We start from the raw sequence: 6,364 nt of genomic DNA on the forward strand, positions 1-6,364 counted from the left end.
CATAGAACTCCCTAATCAACTCAACATAACCGAAACAATCAACATCAACAAAATTACGCAAACCAATCTTATCTATCAAAGAATTAAAATTATCTTTAACATTCAATTATTCAAGAGTCGGGTAATGAATATACTTAGCTGGAAGTATTTTTCGCTTGGAAATATCTTTGTACTTTTCTTTCTTTTGTTGAGCCGTGAATGTGAGGCACCCTCCGAGGTTGGATTTAGCAAGTGGCAAAACACTCATGCCTTTTCCATGTTTCGATCTTTGTCTCACGGCTCGGCGTGAATTTGAAACTGTGTTCCATGGGACCGTAGTGGGAGCAGCAGTCTTGGATTTCTTTGCGACGGGTTTTGTTTTAGACGTTGATGACTTGGAAGTTGATGCTTTCCTCTTCGGCATTGTTACAGTAATTTCACTCACGGGTTTTGTTTGAATGCGAAAAGCGGCGGTTCTTTGAACAGAGGAGAGTGAGGCTGTGCGAGTTGCTGGACGCGGCAAGGATGTGCTGGAAACCGATTGCAACGCGCTGGAAACACTGGTACAGTTGGTTGCTGGACTGGTTGTGCTGCTGGAGTGAGGAGATGCGGCTGGTGCTGCGCTGCTGGTTGCTGGAGATGCGGCTGCTGGAGTGAGGAGACGCGGCTGGGGACGCGAGACGTGGCTACTGACGGGATGTTGGATGCGGCTGCTGCTGGGATGCCAGTCATACGTTAGGGATTAAAACCCTGAAAAAAAAACCTTTTTTCCGATTAATTTTTCAAATAAAATAAAAAAAAACCTTTTTTTTTCGATTTTTTTGTATCAAATAAAATAAAAAAATAAAATATATAAAAAAAACCTTTTTTATTTTTTTATTATTGAAACTAAAAACTAAAAGAGACTTGAGACATAAAAAAAAATTCCAGAAGTACTTTTTTAATAAGCATATGGGCAGCCCTTAAAACTATTTTACTTTAAAATCACAAAACTACTTATTAGTAAAAACATGGGCACGCCTAACCAAAAATTTTCTTCTGGCCAAAATAAGAAAAAACATTATTTAAACAATCTGAATCAAAATTAAAACAAATGATATAACAAAAATCAAAATAAATAAATCATTTGGGTTGCCTTCCAAAAAGCGCATTTGTTTTATGTCTTTGGCTAGACACATTCATGCATCAATCTTCATAAATTGGACTCTCGAGAGCCACTTCCTCCACAATATACACCAAAAAACCTTTATAAAAAGGTTTTAAGCGATGTCCATTAACCTTAAAAACTTTGTCAGAGGTTGGACTCCGAATCTCAACTGCACCATGAGGAAAAATATTAGTAACAATAAAAGGTCCTACCCAACAAGAGCGTAATTTACCAGGAAAAAGTTTAAGCTTAGAATGAAAAAGAAGAACTTTTTGACCAACAAAGAACTCCTTTCTCAAAATCATTCTGTCATGAAATGTCTTCGTCTTTTCCTTGTAAAATCGCGAACTCTCATACGATTTGTTTCGAATCTCCTCCAACTCTTGCAGCTGCAACTTTCTCTGCTTTCCCGCTTCATCCATCCGCATATTGCATTGTTTAACCGCCCAGTATGCTCTGTGCTCAAGCTCTACAGGTAAATGACAAGGATTACCAAATACTAAACGATAAGGAGACATACCTATGAGAGTTTTGTACGTGGTGCGATACACCCACAATGCATCATCTAATCGTAAGCTCCAATCCTTTCGATTTAGACCAACCGTCTTTTCAAGAATAGACTTGATTTCTTTGTTTGATATCTCAGCTTGTCCACTTGTTTGTGGATGATAGGCGGTAGTCACTCGGTGGGTAACATGATATCTCTTAAACAAAGCCTCCACCACCCGATTACAGAAATGAGTGTCTCTATCACTTATCACTGCTCTCGGTACACCAAACCTGAGAAAAATATTAGACTCGACAAAATCTACAACTTCATCATTGTTAGTCCGGGTGGCCTTAGCCTCTACCCACTTAGAAACGTAATCCACTGCTAAAAGAATGTAAGCATTGCCAAAAGATGAGAGAAAAGGTCCCATAAAATCAATGCCCCACACATCGAATATTTCACACACAAGAATAAGGGTAAGTGGCATTTGATTCTTATGACTTAAATTGCCAGCCTTTTAACAATTCTCACACGACTTACAAAACATGTATGAATCATAAAATAAAGTAGGCCAAAATATACCACATTCTAACACCTTAGATGCTGTCCTTTTGGGACCAAAATGACCACCACATGCATATGAGTGACAAAACTGAAGAATAAAAGTTATTTCAAACTCAGATACGCACCTTCTGATGACTTGGTCAGAGCAATGTTTCCACAAGTAAGGGTCATCCCAAACATAGTACTTAGCATCGCTTTTAATCTTATCTTTTTGAGCCCTCGTCAGATCACTAGGTAGAGTTCTTGTAACTAAGTAATTGACAATGTCAGCGTACCAAGGAACCATACCTTGAGTTACAAAGAGATGCTCATTTGGAAAATCATCCTTCAAAGGTGTTACTTCTTCACTCGTGGTCAATCTACTAAGGTGGTCTGCAACCAAGTTTTCTGCTCCTTTCTTGTCACGGATCTCCAAGTTGAACTCTTGAAGTAGTAGGATCTAGCGGACGAGTCTCGGTTTCGCTTCCTTCTTGGCGAGCAAATATTTGAGAGCTGCATGGTCAGAAAAAATAATCACTTTAGTGCCCAATAAATATGAACGGAAATTTTCTAAAGCAAAAACCATAGCCAAAATTTCTTTTTCCGTTGTTGCGTAATATATCACATGAGCAGCTCTTCCAACCATTTGTCGGAGAACAACACCAACAGCATAGTTACTGGCGTCGCACATTATCTCACAAGGGAGGCTCCAGTCGGGTGGCTGTATAATTGGAGCTGAAGTCAATAACTCCTTGAGCTTATCAAATACTACCTTGCATGCTTCATTAAAATCAAACGTCACATCTTTCTGAAGCAGCTTGCATAGAGGCTGAGCTATCTTCGAAAAATCCTTGATAAAACGTCGATAGAAACTTGCGTGACCAAGGAAAAAACGAACTTCCCGCACACATGTGGGATAGGGTAAAGATTTAATAACATTTATCTTACCTTTATCTATCTCAATTCTTCTAGCAGAGACTACATGACTTAAAATAATGCCTTGATCTACCATAAAATGACATTTTTCATAATTCAAGATAAGGTTTGTTTCAATGCATCTTTCAAGCACTTTCTTCAGATTATAGAGACAATCATCAAAAGAATCAGCATAGACAGTAAAATCATCCATAAATACCTCTATAATGTTCTCTACATAGTCTAAAAAAATACTGACCATGCACCTCTGAAAAGTGGCGGGAGCGTTACAAAGACCCAATGGCATACGTCAGTATGCAAAGGTTCCGAAAGGACATGTAAAGGTAGTCTTCTTCTGATCCTCAAGGGCAACTGGTATCTGATGAAAACCTGAATAGCCATCAAGACAACAAAAGTGAGATTTTCTGCCAACCTTTCAAGCATCTGATGAATAAAAGAAATAGGAAAATGATCATTCCTTGTGAGTGAATTAAGCTTTCTAAAATCAATACAAACCCTCCACCCATTCTGAACTCGGGTGGGTACTAACTCACCATAAGAATTCTCAACAATTGTTATATCAGTTTTCTTCGGTACCACTTGTACCGAACTTACCCATTTGCTATCCGAAATTGGATAGATTATACCTGCATTAAGAACTTTCAGAATTTCTTTCTTCACTACTTCCATCATGAGTGGATTCAAACGGCGTTGAGCTTGAATCGAAGGTTTGGCATCTTCCTCCAGCAGTATTCTATGCATGCACGTGGATGGACTTATCCCTTTAATATCAGCAATTGTCCACCCAATAGCCTTTTTGTAATCCTTCAACACTCTAATAAGCTTTTCTTCCTCTAAAGTATTAAGCTTTGAAGAGATGATCACCAGAAGTGTCTCACTATCTCCTAGAAACATGTACTTTAGATGACTCGGCAGTGGTTTAAGCTCTATTTTCGGTGCCTGCAAAATAGATGGAAGAAGTTTTACATGAGATAAAAGTAATTCAATATAAGACATATGATGAGTTAAAGTTCTCAAAGAATTTAATTCATAAATTGTCTCTTGCAATACAGAATTTAAAACAAACTCATTTTCATCATTTTGCAATCCTTTGAGGCCTAAACTGTTATTTAAAGCAGCTATCAATGAATCTTCAACATCCAAATAAAAAACTTCCTGCACTATAGGGTTAATAACATCCACAGAAAATACCGAATGTTCCTCACGAGGATATTTCATGGCATAATTCATATTGAACTCTATAACCTCTCTATCAAACTCCATAGTGAGAGTGCCTTTATGTACATCCATTTTAGTCCTAGCAGTCTTAAGAAAAGGTCTTCCTAGCAAAATTAGGACATAATTAGAAGAGTTATCCTCTTCCATATCAAGTACATAAAAATCAGTAGGAAAAACCAACTCATTAACTTGTACTAAGACATCTTCTAATACCCCATCATGATATGCATTAGACTTATTAGCTAGTTGAATTATCACGCCAGTTTCTTTTAATGGACCAACATTCAAAGATGAATAAATAGAATGAGACATGACATTAATAGAAGCTCCTAGATCTAACATAGCCTTTTCAACTCTAACACTACCAATTTTGCAAGGGATAGTAAACATACCTAGATCCTTGCACTTAGGAGGTAGTTTCTTTTGGAGAACTGCTGAAACATTCTCCCCCATGTGAACTCTTTCATCTCCTCTTAATTTTCTCTTGGAGGTGCACAGCTCCTTAAGGAATTTAGCATATCGAGGTATTTTTTTATAGCATCTAATAAAGGAATATTTACCTCAACCTTGCGAAATGTCTCAAGAATGTCTTTCTCTTGTTCCTCCTTCTTGGATTTTGCAAACTGGCTTGGAAAAAGAAGAGGTATCACCACAAGTAGGGGTTTTGCTCTGGTGGGTTGAGCATCTTGAGATTTAGGCATCAATTCATTCTTCTCAAGCTCATCTTCTACATGCTTTGTCACTTTCTTACTAGGCTCTTGCAACTCCTTCCCACTTTTAAGGATGACAGCACTAGCGTTTTGCTTTGGATTCACCTAAGATTGTGAAGGCAATCTCCCTGATGCTTGAGACTCCAGGCGGCTTATTGTAGTCGCCAATTGACTAATTTGGTTCTCCAAATTCTAAATGCTTGTTGTAGTTGCCTGATAAAATTGTTGAGTATTAGTCCAAGTGATTTAATAATTTCTTCAAGAGATATACCTGACTTGGAGTTTGACTGTGGAGGGGCTGGTTGTCTTGGTGAGTATTGTTGTGGGAATCCTGATGGTCTAACTCCATAGCTGAAGTTGGGATGATCCTTCCATCCCGGATTGTATGTTTGTGCATAAGGATCATACCTCCTCTGAGGCATGCCTGGAAATCCTCCAACTACATTGGCTTGTTCAACGAGTTCTTCTTGAAGTGTCGGACACATATCAGTTGAATGACCATATTAGAACAAATGCCACAAGTCTTCACCTGTTGCACATTACCTACAATAAACTTTTTCACAAGAGAAGTAAGTTTATCTAAACGTTGTTCAATAGAAGAAATATTTACCTCATTCACCTTCCTTAAAGTGGGATCTTGCATGCTGCCAAACTGTTGTGCATTGGCAGCCATATTTAAGATCAACTCCCTTACTTGAGTAGGGGTCTTGTTCACCAATACACCTCCACTAGCAGCATCTATCATACTCCTATCCATCAATGACAGTCCTTCGTAAAAGTATTGAATAAGAAGTTGATAAAAAATCTGATGCTGAGGACAACTAGCACACAATTGTTTGAATCGCTCCCAATACTCATACAAAGTCTCCCTAGGAAGTTGTCTGATCCTAAAAATATCTTTTCTGATGTTAGCAGCTCTTGAAGCAGAAAAGTACTTCTTAAGGAACTGCTTCTTCAAACCATTCCACATTGTAATCGATCCAGGAGGCAAGTAGTACAACCAGTCTTTAGCTAGCCCATCTAAAAAGAAAGGAAAATCACGCAGCTTAATCTGCTCTTCAGTCACGCCTTGTGGCCTCATACTTGAATAGACAACATGAAACTCCTTGAGATGTTTATGAGAATCTTCACCGGCAAAACCATGAAACTTGGGTAACAAATGAATAAGACCAGACTTTAATTCAAAATTTACCTCCAAGTCTACATATTGAATGCAGAGTGGTTGCTGATTCAAGTTTGGTTCAGCTAACTCTCTAAGAGTTCTTTCTACAAGTGTAACTCTATCCATCACTTGTTCTTCTGAATCGCTAGATGATTCAACCAAATCAGGCACCGTATCTG

The 6,364-nt window shown here is 38.2% G+C and overlaps 1 non-coding gene across 1 annotated transcript; it reads left to right on the forward strand.

Annotated features, from left to right (window-relative positions):
• Positions 1-5,826: 5,826 nt before the first annotated feature.
• LOC112100550 lies at positions 5,827-5,933 on the forward strand. Its single transcript, XR_002906918.1, has one exon. It is a non-coding gene; the product is annotated as a small nucleolar RNA R71 (small nucleolar RNA).
• The last annotated feature ends 431 nt before the right edge of the window (positions 5,934-6,364 follow it).

This window comes from Citrus clementina, unplaced genomic scaffold (assembly GCF_000493195.1).
Source record: "Citrus clementina cultivar Clemenules unplaced genomic scaffold, Citrus_clementina_v1.0 scaffold_3, whole genome shotgun sequence".
Classification (NCBI taxonomy): domain Eukaryota; kingdom Viridiplantae; phylum Streptophyta; class Magnoliopsida; order Sapindales; family Rutaceae; genus Citrus; species Citrus x clementina.